The sequence below is a fragment of the Mobula birostris genome, chromosome 1, assembly GCF_030028105.1.
Source record: "Mobula birostris isolate sMobBir1 chromosome 1, sMobBir1.hap1, whole genome shotgun sequence".
In the NCBI taxonomy this organism is placed as follows: Eukaryota; Metazoa; Chordata; class Chondrichthyes; order Myliobatiformes; family Myliobatidae; genus Mobula; species Mobula birostris.
Window position 1 is genome coordinate 208,436,822 of NC_092370.1, and position 14,437 is coordinate 208,451,258.

At 40.4% G+C, this 14,437-nt stretch overlaps 1 protein-coding gene across 3 annotated transcripts in view; it reads right to left on the bottom strand.

Moving 5' to 3' along the window:
* The window catches only part of traf3 (TNF receptor-associated factor 3), an 80,825-nt gene that overhangs the window by 51,306 nt on the left and 15,082 nt on the right, over positions 1 to 14,437 (bottom strand). The window lies entirely within an intron of this gene.

The window sequence follows — 14,437 nt, forward strand, 5'->3', positions numbered from 1 at the left end:
AGAGAGCATGTTCTGAGTGGTGGTGATCTCTGATGATGGATACTGCTTTCCTGCGACTGTGTTTCAATTAGATGTGCTCAATGGTGAGGACGGCAATACCGGTGATGTACTGGGCTTAATCCACTACCTTTTGTAGGATTTCTTTTCAAAGGCATTGGTGTTCCTATACCAGGTCTTGATTCAGCCAGTCAATACACTCTCCACTACACATCTACAGAAGTTTGTCAAAGTTTTAGATGTCATGCTGTATCTACACAGACTCCTAAGGAGTCTGCACTTTCTTCATAAGTGCATTTATGTGCTAGGTCCAGGAAAGGTCCTCTAAAATAGTGACACCAAAAAACTGAAAGTTGCTAACCCTTTTCACTTCTACAGTCACAGTTATATAGTCTATCTAATCGAAACAAACCAGTTGGCAGACTGTATGGAACAATGTTTTAATATCATTCCAATTTATCAAGGCCTTCCTGGAATGTCCCCATATTTTGTTTTCTAAAAACATTATGCTTTAATTCGTTAACTTTATAATTCATGATTTGAATTTTTAAAAAAAAGTCAATAGTTTAAAATTCTCATGCGAACATGGCAGCTGAGTACAAGAACATATGAAAATAGGAATCAGGATCACAATCTGGTTTAAAATCACTGGCATACCTCGTGAAATTTGTTGTCATGAAAAATGTATCTTCTTCCTCCTTAAATACATTCTAGCCTCTGTACTCTCTGGTATAAAGAATTCCAGAGCTTCATCAACCTCTGTGAAAAGTTCTTTTCTACATCAGTTTTAAATGACCGCCCCCTATAGTTATAACCATGTCTCCTCAGTCTGATTTTTCCATTAGAAGAAACACCTCAAGGGCCATCATTCAATAAGATCATCTATTACTCTTCTAAACGCTGAAGGGTATAGATCTAACTTCCTCAGCCAAATTTCAAAGGATACTAATTTTCAAGTTCTAGTTTAATGTCATTCAGCTGTACGCGTGTACCACCAAATGAGACAAAGTTCCTCTTGGCCAAGGTGCACAACATAGTACATATAACTTGCACACATAACACAAAATAATATTACCCTACAAATAAATTAACAAATAATAAGGTGCATATACAAGTTAAAAAATAAACAGTATAACACTACTGGTGCTTCAGAGGTGATGAGACCTGGGTGGTGGCAGGGTGTTCAATAGTCTTATGGCCCGGGGGAAGAAGCTGTTTTTTCATCCTAACAGTTCTTATCCTAATGCTCTAGTACCTCTTGCCTAATGGTCAGGGGTCAGAGAGATTTTTGGACGGATGGGAGAGGTCACTGAGAACCCTGTGTTCACAGTGCTCCCAATAAATACCTGTAATGAGTAAACAGAGATTTAATGATCCTCTCAACAGTTCTCACAATCCTTTGTAGGGACTTGCAGTCAGATGAATATCATGAAATATCAGTATCAAAATGAATATCAATAAAAAGGTCATGTTCAGCAAATGATCGAGGTAACATCTCAAAGAGGTTAGTTTAGGTTATGAGCACAGAGGGTTCTCATATTTCTGGCAAACAGCATACTTGGGAAGCATATGAACAGAGAAATCAAGGGCTTCAGATACACAGACATGAATGGAATGGAGGGATACGATTGATACACAAAGAGGTCATTTAGGACAAACTACTGTCAAGATTGGCAGAATGTCATGGGCCTAATATCCTGCAGAGTTGTACTGTTCTACATTCTATGGAAGATCAAATGCCACAATAATTCAATGTCCAATACCTTTGCTAACAGCAGTCAGCCCTAAATCTATAAATTTGTCAATGTGAATTAAGAAACTAGATAGAGTAGCCACAAACTCAATATGACCAGGTTCAATGTAATTCCTAACAAATCCAGAACACCATAAAAAGAGCTTTTGGCAAAATTTGAGAAGTTCCTACCTGAAGTAACTTTCTCAGCCGTGCATGCAAATACACATTTAACAGCAGGTCAGTCCACCTTCTTCATTCCAGCTAATCTAAGGTTCTAATTAATCCAACTCTCTTTGCAAATAACATATTTGGTCTCAGAAAAGCTTAAATTTAATAAGTTTCTCCAAGCTCATTCATTTCTTCGTGTCCACTTTAGCTATATCTTTGACTAACAACTTGCAGTATATTAAAGAATCAAAGAGCAAAGGCCTAGGCATCCATTTAGTTAAAGCCTTTAGAGAATCATGATGTTCTATTACTGATTTCATACCCCTCAAATTTAAATAAATCATTAGTGTAAGAATATGGTCACTTTGGAAAACCTCCAGATATTTAAATTGTCCAATTTATTTGAGCAGGTTCTCAGTCCCAAAGTAATATGCAATCCCATGCCAATTAACCTAGAAACAGGCCCTTGTATTTGTAAGCACAAGTGGTAGTTCTGCAGTCTCACACCTCCATTCACCATCACCTCCAGTCCTCCCTGTGTGGATTTTGTACTTTCGCCTTGTAAGCCTCTGGAGGGGCTGGTGTGCATATGAATGACAAAATCATGGTGAAGGGAGGTGACAGATTGACACATATGTGAGGAACAGGTGGGAATAAGTGTAGGATCAGTGTAAAGTTTATGGATTATGTACAGCATTGACTCAACGGGCTAAAAGGCCTGTTTCCTTGCTCTGCTGCTCCTATTCTGTCTTGGTACAAAACCCTTTGAAAAAAAAATGTACATCTCAACCAAAGATCAAATACTCATTGCAAAAGGGATGATGACGCTTAGTTCGATGATATCATTCCTACTTTTTATTCAGATGTTTAAACACAATGTCATCTGGTGCTTGAATGTAATTGTGGGGTAAACCGCAGTGTCAGGAGGCGTCTTTGAAATGAGATGCTAAAAAATACAAAAAAAAGGAGGGGATTTCTTGGAGTCTTCTGGCTAAAACTCATCCTCATGAATAGATGGTCAATCAGCACTTTTGTGGGAAGTTGCTGTGGGCAAATCAGCAGCTGTATTTTCCCGCATTATTGTGGTCACACTTAACTTACTTAATTTGCAGTGAAATACCTTACCACGTGTTGAAGTCATGGAAGGTACTATAGAAAGACAGGTTACTTTCTTCTTCAGTAGCAGGATTAACTCAGCAGATTGAGCAAGTGAATTATTTTATTTGTCACCAATAATGAAACTCTTCAGAAATCCCAAATGGTAGATCACTGAAATTTGGTTTCATCTCAGATAAAAGCTTCAAGAATTACTTGAAGTCCTTAAAATACAGACAGTGAACACATGAAATAGAAAATTCTGGAAATACTCGGCAGGTCAAGCAATTTCTGTGGAAAGAGGGAAAAAAAACATTTATACTTCAGGTCAATGGCCTTTCATCATAACTCTTCAGATGAAAGATTTTGACACAGAATAAACTCTTCCCTCAGATGCTTTTTGTCTGCTGAGCATTTCCAGAATGTGTTGTTGTTTCCTTAAACCATCAATAGCAATAAGGCTGAAAAGTGGAGGGGTAAATATTAATTTATATTGAGGAGGCTTAAGCAAAGAAACATTCCAATCTAGAGGAAAAAAGGTAGAATTAGTAATGGTACAAAACTTCATAGCAACCTCCTTCAGAGGAAATGCCTGTAGCTCTTATCCAGTCTAGCCTATGCGTGACTCTAGATTCACCAATATAGTTGGCATTTAATGACTTTCCTATTCAGTGGCAATAAAGGTTGTACAAAAAATACTGATATTAAGCACAACATACACATCCTGTAAATTAATGAATTACAAACAAAAACATAAAAGCACCAATACCACAGGCCAACAGGCTAGAAAGGACGCTTTCTCACAAAGGCCCATGTTTAACCCCTTTATCCAAAGATCAGAAAAAGCTTAGGAATAAAGCAACAATACTTCATGACTTGGATTGCTAAAACATTACTGACAAGATAAGGGAAATAAACTATATAAGGCAATGTTCATGCTTGATTTTTTATTTTCAGTTTCTTGTTCAAATCCCACTAGTAGCCTTTGCACTTGAGGACACAGTTTTATCTAGCATATGCAAAATCATCTGCTCTATGACGATAAAGAAAATTGCTGACAGAAAATGAGAAAGGTCACTAGACCTAAGATAACGTAACAGGACTTACAGTACATATTAGGAAAATTTTTAGAGAACTAGACCTACAAGAATAATACCAGCACTTAAGTCCCAAGAAAGACAGAAGTAGATGTACTTAAGCTAGAGGACATAGGAGTAAGAGGATTTAAGGAACTGTTTCACCCACTCGCTTCGAACCTGAAATGCATCAACTCAGACTCGGGTTTCATATCACTGGCATATGTCATAAAATTTTGTTGTATTATAGCAGCAGTACATTGCAATACATAATAATTAAAAACTATAAAATGATATACACAAATAAGAGAAAATCTGCAGATGCTGGAAATCTATAAATTATTATAAACACACACAGTAAAAATTAATTAAGTACTGTAGTGCAAAAAGAAAGCAAAAAAATAAGTGAGGAAGTTCATGGATTCGTTGTCCATTCAGAAATCTGTTGCCGAAGGGGAAGAAGCTGTTCCTGAAATGCTGAGTGTGCATCTTCCAGCTCCTGTACCTCCTCCTTGATGGTAGCAATGAGAAGAGGGCATGTCCTGCGTGATGGGGGTCCTCAATGATGGATGCTGCCTTCTTGAAGCATTGCCTTTTGAAGGTGTCCTCGATGCTGGGAAGGCTCGTGCCCTTGATTGAGCTGGCTGAGTTTACAACTTGGTACAGCTTTTTCCAGTACCGTGCAGTGGCCTCCCTATAGCAGGTGGTGAGGCAACCATTTAGAATGCTCTCACAGTACATCTGTAGAAATTTGCAAGTGTCGTTGGTGACATGGCAAGTGTCCTCAAACTCAAAATAAAACACAGCCATGATCATGCCTTCTCAGCAATTGCATCAATATGTTGGGCACAGGATAGATCTTCAGAGATGTTGACACCCAGGAACTTGAAACTGCTCTTCCTTTCCATGCTGATCAGAACGTGAGGAGTGATGTGTGTCCCTTCAACTTCCCCTTCCTGAAGTTCGCAATTAACATTGCGGCATTGAGTGCAAAGTTGTTCTTGCGACACCGCTCAACCAGCTGATCTATCTCACTCCTGAACGCCTCACCACCATCTGAAATTTGCCAACAATAGTCATGCCACTGGCCAATTTATAAATGAGGTTTGAGCTGTACCTAGCCACACAGTTGTGGATGTAGAGAGAGTAGAACAGTGGGCTAAGCACATGTCCTGTTGCTTGTCAGTGAGGAGACATTATTTCCGATCTGCACTGATTGTGGTCTCCCGGTGAGGAAGTCAAGGATCCAGTTGCAGAGGGTGGTACAAAGGCCCAGGTTTTGGTGCTTGCTGATTAGAACTAAGGGTATAGTTGTGTTGGTTTCTTGAGGTTGTTATAGTCAGGGGTGGTAGCAGGGATAAGCTCCCACTACCTGTTAAATGCTCCCATTGGTATGCGTCTCAAATAGCCTCCGACAACTAGATCCAACTTCTGAATATAAATTTATTATCAAAGTATATACAGGTCATCATATACAACCCTGAGATTCGTTTTCTTGTAGGCAAACTCAGAAAATGCAATTAAAGACCACACCCAACAGGACAAACAACCAATATGCAAATGACAACAAACTGTACAAATACAAAAAAACCCTAATAATAATAAATAAGTAAGCAATAACTATCGAGAACATGAGATGAAGAGTCCTTGAAAGTGAGCCCATAGGTTGTGGGAACAGTTCAGTGATGGGATAGGTGGAAGTTGAATGAAATTAACCCCACTGGTTCAAGAGCTTGATGGTTGAAGGGTAACAACTGTTCCTGAACTTGGTGGTGTTGGTCCTGAGGCTCCTGTACCTTTGATCACCGCCGACTGTTGGCTGCCACAGGTTTTCAGCATGCTACCAGGTTCACCATCAGGTCATGATGCCTTGAAAGATGTTCTGACATCAGCCTCCAAAGCAGAGATCACAGGGTCAACAGATGCTACAGGGATTGGCAAAGGTGTACTTTTATTCTCCCCTTTAATGCATGTTCAAAAGGCATGGCACTCATCTGAGAGTGAAGCAACACAGCCATTCATGATATTAAAATTAGCTGTGTAGGAAGTAATGGCCTACAAACCCTGCCAGAGCTTTCATTTCTAACTTTAATCAGAATTTTTTTTTGAACTCTTAAAATAGCCTTCTGTAGGTTGTACCTGGACTTCTCGTACAATTCTGGATCACCAGTCTTGAATGCCACTGATTTAGCCCTCAGCAGACTTTGAAACTCCCGGCTTTTCAACAGCTTTTATTGGGTATTTTCCGCTATGTTCTTGAACACATGCACTCATCCCCTAACATCTAGATGAAGTCAGTGACAAATGTGGCACATTCATTCAGACTCGAAGGCAAATCTCTGAATATTGTCCAGTCCACTGACTCAAAGCAGTCCTGGAGGTGCTCTTCCACCTCCCTTGACCGCACCTTCTTGGTCTTCATCACTGGTGCTGCTCTGGTCTTTAGTATCTGCCTATACGCTCAGAGTAGAAGTACAGTCAGGTTATCAGACTTTTCAAGGTGCAGACATGGGATGGCATGGCAAGTGCTGTTAATGGTGGTATAACAGTGGTCAAATTGTGATGGAAACAGGTACTCTTAAAACAGGATGAACAATTGAATTGCCAATGCAGAGAAGGCAACAGATCAGGTCCCGTTATATGGGATTGATATAGGTACGTTATGATAGGGTGAACCACAGGGTCTGTTCCTATGCTGTACAATTCAATGAGTTTGTTTGCTCATCCATTAGACTCATCTTATCAGATAAAGGCCTCCAAAACTATGAAAAGATTTAAGAGAGCAGACCGAGACACTAAAAGGAAGTGTGTCTGTGCGAGCATGCACCCTACCAGAGGTTGTAAATATTTGATCATTACAAGAATCCTACAGAAAATTTACGAAAAACTCCTTTCCTCAGTGAGTGAGTGACTGGAATTTACCATCTCAAATGCTGACATTGCCATCAACATTGATCATCCAGGATTCAGTGCTTACTGGAACTCAGTAGCACAGATGAAATTAAAGAGAGACTGGAAAATCACATGGATGAGAAAGGATTAGAAAGTTGCTGATCGAGTTGAAGAAATAAATAATAGAAGTCTTGTGTAATTCAAACCACTGACCATGCAAATCTATGTACCAAACTATTTTAACAACTAGTTAAATTGACAGCTATCCATATGGAAACTAGTTCTATATCAAACTAACCAATTTATGCATCTCCTTCGTGGTAATCAAATGTAAATTTGAGAACAATGGCTAATATTGATTAGTCTGACATTTGCCGATAAGCACCTGATGCAAGCAGTCACGTGCTCATTACTTGCTCTGGGTGTTAACACGCTGCTCATTGTATGTCATGGGACATCAAATAGTTTGGCAAAGTTCTCTCAATGGTTCGCAGACGAGTTATTTGCGAGCTGCGCTTGTCCCAAGTACAGACCGGTAAATTATAATGCCTCGAATGGTTCTGGATGCAGTGTTCACCCGGACTCACAACATGCCTGGCCTGACCCTATATGGATGTCCTTGGCCTCCCGGAGTCCAAGGCCAGCCACGGCTGATGGGTGGCCGAGGCCCGGCGCCCACAGCTTAGTTATTAGGCGTGCGCTACATAACCTGAGGGCTGCTGCCAGTTCCTGAAGTGCTGGGTAACCCAGCTTTTTGTATTTCTTTTAAACTACATTCAGAAAGATGTATTTTATAGAAAGAAAGAACAAATGTTTTCCAAAATGTTATTGGAAAAATGAAGCAACCCGAGCACATACCCTCAGCTCCAAAGTCGTTCTCTGTGCCAAACACATCCAGCCCTCTCCCCAGCTGCTCACCTCTCCACTGCTCGATTCAGTGATGGCGGTTCCCCATTTATAGGCTAGGGGATTGGTATCATTTAGCCCCAGCTGATTGACACAAGTCAACTTTGGGCTTCGTTTGTTTTTTTTGTGGGGGAAGGAATGGGTGGTTAAATAATGCAAACTCATGGAGACTTTCAAAAAAGGAAGTTGGAATTTTGCTCCTTCTGTCATGCAAAAAATAATTTCCTCCCCATTTCTTCCTCTTAGATCAATGATGCAATCTGGTATCTTGCTGTGGGCATAGCCAGGAATATGGATATTGAGGAGTACTGACAGGAACCAAAACCACAAACAAAATTATCGTCATTCCTTATCCAGACCTTAATAGGTTTGATTGGACAAAAGAATATTGATAGTTTTCTTTTTAAAAATGCAAGTTCAACCACCCCTCAATGAAAATCAAAGAAAAGGTTAAAGATTTATTGCTCTCTTAGTTAGCTGGTCCTCCAGGAGAACCACAACCTCGTCGTGGCTTGGAGGCTTATGTGCCTCAATGACTCAGAGAGCTCTGTTGGCTGGAGTCAGGGCTTTATGCTTTGGCTCTTGGTAGGGTCACCCATGCCAAACAGATCAAAGGGTAGAGGGTGATGGTCCACCAGTCCTCCAGCTTCAGAGTTCAGCTCAGGGCTAACAATCCTGACTAGCAAACCGAAACTGTTATGGAAACAGCAATGAGGTATCCTCCTACATCTGAGTGGCCACGGACAGAGAAGGTGGATCTTCATTGGCACCCTAAACACCAGCAGTATAATGGCAGTGGGTAAGTAGTTAGCTGGTCTGTAGTGTCCCATGTGCTCTATTTAACCATCATCATTCTGACAGCCACAATGAAATATTTTCAGCCGCATTGTAACTATTCTTATAAAAACGACACTGGAAACCCAAATCCAAAAAATGCTGAAGGAACTCAGCAGATGGGCAGCATCTATGAAAAAGAGTAAACAGTCGACATTGTGGGCCAATTCAATTCAGGCATCTCCCCACTTCCCTCTCAGTCCTGAAGAAAGGTCTCGGCCTGAAACAGTGACTGTTCACTCTTTTCCATTGAACGCTGCCCGACCTACGGAGCTCCTCCAGCATTTTGTCTCATGTTCATACTACTTATGGACCGTGAGCCACATTTTAATTTTGCTGGAATTCTTTGAGGAAAGAACAGGCGGGATAGACAAAGGAGAGTCCGTGGATGCCGTTTATTTGGATTTTCAGAAAGCCTTTGAAAAGGTGCAGAGGCTGCTAAACAAAATAGAGGAGTGCATGCTATTACAGAAGATTGGATGACTGGTAGAAAGCAAAGGGTGGGATAAAGGAGGTGTTTCCTGGTTGGCTACCGGCAACTAGAGGTGTTCCACAGGGCTCAGTCTTGGATCCGCTGCTTTTCACATTGTACGTCAATGATCTGGAAGACTATATGGCCAAGTTTGCAGATGATAGAAAGAGAGGTAGTGTTGAGGAAGCAGGAAGTCATCAGAAGGACTTTCACAGATCAGAAGAATGGGCAAAGAAGCGATAGATGTAATACAGTCTATGGTCATACACTTTGGTAGAAGGTTTAAAGTCATAGACAATTTTCTAAACAGGCAGCAAATTCAGAAATGGAGGTGCAAAGGGACTTGGGAGTCCTCGTGCAGGATTCCCTAAAGGTTAACTTACAAATTGAGTTAGTAGTAAGGAAGGCAAATGCAATGTTACCATTTCAAGAGGACTAGAATACAAGAACAAGGATGCAATGCTGAGACTTTATAAAGCATTTATCAGACCTCATTTGCAGTATTGTAAGTAGTTTTGAGCCCCATTTTGGAGAGCTAACATGGAAGGTCCAGGGGAGGCTTATGAAAATGACCAGGTATGAAGAGCGTTTGATGGTTCTAAGCCTGTACTCACTGGAGAAGAAGAATAAGGGTGGATATAATTAAAACCTACCAAATATTAAAAGGCCAAGATACAGTGCACATGGAGAGGATGTATCAAATAGTGGGAGAGTCCAACACCAGAGATCACAGCCTCAGAAATACAACGATGTTCCTTTCGAACATTCCTTTCGAAAGAAATCTGGAATTTCTTTAACCAGATGGTGAATTTGCCAAAGATAGCTGTGGAGGCCAAGTCATAAGGTATATTTAAAATGGAGGTTGATTAGCACTTGATTAGTAAGGGTGTCAAAGATTAAGAGGAGAAGACAGCAGAATGGGGTGAGGGGAAAATAAATCAGCTGTTATCAAATGGTGGAGCAGACTTAATGTGCCGAGTGTCCTGTCTTATTGTCTTATCTGCTTTGAAACATGTTACACTCTCAGAGATTAGCCTGCCTAATTCAGATTTAGTGCAATCCATCTATCATTTGAGGTGTCTGTTGATTTCACTGAAAATTGGATCACTTTATTTTTAAATTTCTGAGTCCAATACATTTATGTGAATTGCAAATTCAATACCTATGGAACTTCACATGTTCAGAATGTTCCAGAATGCCTCAAAGAGACAATGAATTATATACGATTCCTGTTACAGTGAAAGCAACCATACCAGTCAACCTTCCCACAACGATGTCCCAACAATGTTTCTGTGATGGGGCTTGAGCAACAAATAATGCTGGGATACTTCCAAACAATCATCTATTCTTCTTCAAATAACATCACAGAATTTCTAAGATACATACAGGAAGTTTGACCGGATGTTTTATTTGAATCACCATCCCCAATTCAACATAGATTATAAGCTTATCTCTGAGGAATGCTTGAACCCTGCACATGAAAACTTCAAGTCCTACCAAAGAGTTACGCTGAAAAGGGATAAATGAATTCCTTTTATTATTGTAAGCTAAATAGTTTTAAACAAATTCCTCCTCTGAAACTGTTTTAGTTTGTCTCAAGTAATCACAATTGTCTTTCTTTTTGTTTTGGGGGATCATTAGTGTCTTTGGAATAGGCCATGAAAACCTATTTAACTTCAGCAAACAATAAACTAAAATTCTATCTTCAAAAGCACAATTATGGAATATCTGCTACTACTCTCTACCCCAACCCCCATCAGTAAGGCCTTAAAGCTCTCTGCTTCTTCCTAGACAAATGGACCTAACCAGTTCTCCTCCACCATCCTCAATTGACAGAACTGGTCCTCATCCTCAGCAATTTCTCTTTTGGCCCCTCCCCTTTTTCCAAACCCAAGGTGTAGCTATGGACACCTTCATGGATCCCAGCTATGTCTGCCTTTCCATTGGCTATGTAGAACAGTCCATGTTCCAAGCTTTCCCTGGTAACACTTCCCAACTGTTCTTACGCTACATTGACAACTGCGTTGGTGCTGCTTCCTGCTCGTCAATTTCATCAACTCTGCCTCCAATTTCCACCCTGCAGTCAAAATTACTCTGTCCATCTCTGATACCACTCTTCCCCTTTTCAAGTGCTCTGGCTCCATCTCTGGAGACAGACCGTCTACTGACTCCATCTCTGGAGACAGACTGTCTACTGATATCTTTTATAAACCTACCAATCTTCACAGCTATTCCCTTTTCTCAGTTCCTTTACCCCCACCGCATCTGTTCCCAGGATGAGGCCTTCCATTCAAGAACATCTTAGATATCCTCCTTCTTCAAAGAAGTTTCCCTTCTTCCACCATCAATGCTTCCCTTGCCCGCATCTCCTCCATTTCCTGATCGCTCACTCACACTCCATCTTCCCACTGCCTTAAGTCATAGACTTGTCCTGGTCCTTCCTTACCACTCCACACGTCTCTACATCCAGTACATCACTTTTCATAACGTCTACCACCTTCAACAAGATCCTACTGCTAAATGCACCTTTCATTCTCCCTCTTTCCGCAGTGATCGCTCTCCACGTTACTCCTTTGTACACTTGTCCCTCCTGGCTATTATCCGTGCAGACAGAAGTTCTACACCTGTTCACACAGCTCCTCCCTCACCGTCATTCAGGGCCCCAAGCGGCTCCTCCAGGTGAGACGACATTTCACTAGTGAGTTTGCCATGGCCAACTACTATATCTGCTGCTCCCAGTTCAGCCTCTTCTACATCAGAAAGACCCAACAAAGATGGGGCACTGCTTTGCCAAGCACCTTCCCTCTGTCTAGTACAGAAGACAGGATTTCTTGGAGGCCAACTTCAGGTTGGACGAGCAACACTTCATATTCCATCTGGATGGCCTCCAACCCGATCATGAACATTGATTTCTCTAACTTCCGGTGACTTCGCCCCCTTCCCGTTCCCTCTTTTGCCATTCCCCATTCTGTCTCCCCTCTTACCACTTCACCTGCCCATCACCTCCTTTCTGGTATCTTCCTCCTCCCCTTTCTCTCATGGTCCACTGTCCTCTTCTATCAGATTCCTTCTTCTTTGGCTCTTTGCTTCTTCCACTTATCATCTATCAGCTTCTCAATTCATCCTCCACCCCCACCCACCTCGACCCTCACCTGGTTTCACCTATCACCTGCTAGCATACTCACTCCCCACCCCCCAACTACTTCTTCGAGCTTCTTCCCACTTCCTATCCAGTCCTGATGAAGGGTCTTGGCCCAAAACGTCGACTGTTCATTCTGCTCCACAGATGTTGCCTAATCGGCTGAATTTCTTCAGTACTTTGTGTATGCTTCTTTCGATTTCCAGGATCTGCTGAATCTCTTTTGTTTATGAAGGTTTATCACTACTTTCCCATAGGAAGTGGGGATGAAACAAAATATTTTCTTATTTCAATTATTGTTCCATCTTTTCAAAATATAGCACAAATATCTCAAAAGGGAAGGCATTTCATGCTAGGTGATGGAAAATACTTGTTTCCTCGTATAAAGGAAATTATATGCTCAAAAGGTTAAGAGGATGTTGCCGGTTTCAAGTCAAAATGAATGAGAACGTAGGATTTACTGAAAACAAGACAATCCAAAGTTCTTCACTGAACCAGACACCTAACTGCTCTTTTGTCATTACTGCAAAGTCTACTCCCTTTTCCTCTCCTGAAAATTGTCTCCTCAAATTCATGTAAAAGAATATCATTGTCACTAACAAAACTTGGCTCACAAAGGCCTTCAGTGATATCAATATTAATATGATACACTGAGTTCAGTTACTGCTATGAAAATATTATGCGCAAGTTCACATAATATATTGAAAAATGCTTAAGTTTTTAAATGGAAAAGACAAAAAAATACCAGCTTTAAAATGGTCCAGTAAAATTAAAATATATAGTGTATTTAAACAACATACTTAAAAGACCATAAACACTCGATAAAGGACATTACAAGAAATCCCTTTCTTTAAAAAAAACAAGTGATAGAGCCATTTCCATGCATCTTCTACATCCATATTTTAAAAAATGAGGACTCCAGTTCTCACCTCTCCACCCATTTCTGATTTTAGCTGACAAGATATTAGTCTAGAAATAAAAGTCAGAGTCCTTTCAGAACCAATCAAACATCATCCATTCCCAAGATTTGTATGGTTGTCAGTTTCTAACAAGATGTGTTAGTTAGCTTCAATAAAATTATGTAACTTTGAGTAACAATTCGGACAATGGCAACAATCAAGTGTCACGTGTTTTAAATGGTCAGTATATGATTTATTATCAAAGAAGAATTATGAAACTAAACATATTCCAGTATCAGAGACAAGAATTCCACACAGGATTACAGACTTCTGAGAAAGGGTTTGTGTCTGGAAGAACTACACACATACACACACACACCAAATACATACACATTTTGCAAACTTTTATGTTTTATTTACATTATCATACATATACATTTTGCATGTGTATATAAACTTGCTACCTCCATTGATTAGGACACTAAAGTTAGTAATCACAAGAGTGAAGCTTTCAAATGTAGCTTCAATCAAATACTTGGAAAGATTGACTTTACAAATGAAGCTGACCACTGTAATGTCAGAACAGGTGCCAGAATCAGTAACAGTAATCAGATTTACCTTAACCTGGAGAATGCTGCGAAATGGGTAGATATTCGCATGGAATCACAATCATAGATACATGAAGACATATTGCAAAAATTTCATGACAGAACTCCTCTCTCTTCAAAACTGAATGGAGCACTGAGAATTCACTGCTGATCACTCAGTCTGATCAATCTCAATTTCTTTTAAACTGCCTTCATCTCAATGATGCTAGATTCTGGTTCATTCATTGTAGTAACTGTGTCTTGCAATTAAATTGTTGCTGGTATGCAGTACTTTTGAAAATTGCTGAACTCCTCAGTTATTGTTGGTGGAAGAAGCAAGGTAACTGCGATTCTGCACTGCACTGCAGGTTTGTGTCACCTCACTGCTGAGCACCTCCTACAGCTATCTCTTTTACAGTTTTCACTTTCATTTGTTTCTCTACCTACACTTCTTTCATAGTTTTATTTCTGCGTCCCAACCCCACCAATAACCCATCATCTAGATTACTATTTACAGCTTCATTCCTCAGCAAAACTACCCTTTTCCCTATGTCCTATCCACTGTGTGCCCACCTACAGTGCAATTTAATATCAGCATGTTTTCCCTCTTTTCGATTCCTGATAAAGGGTTTTCAGT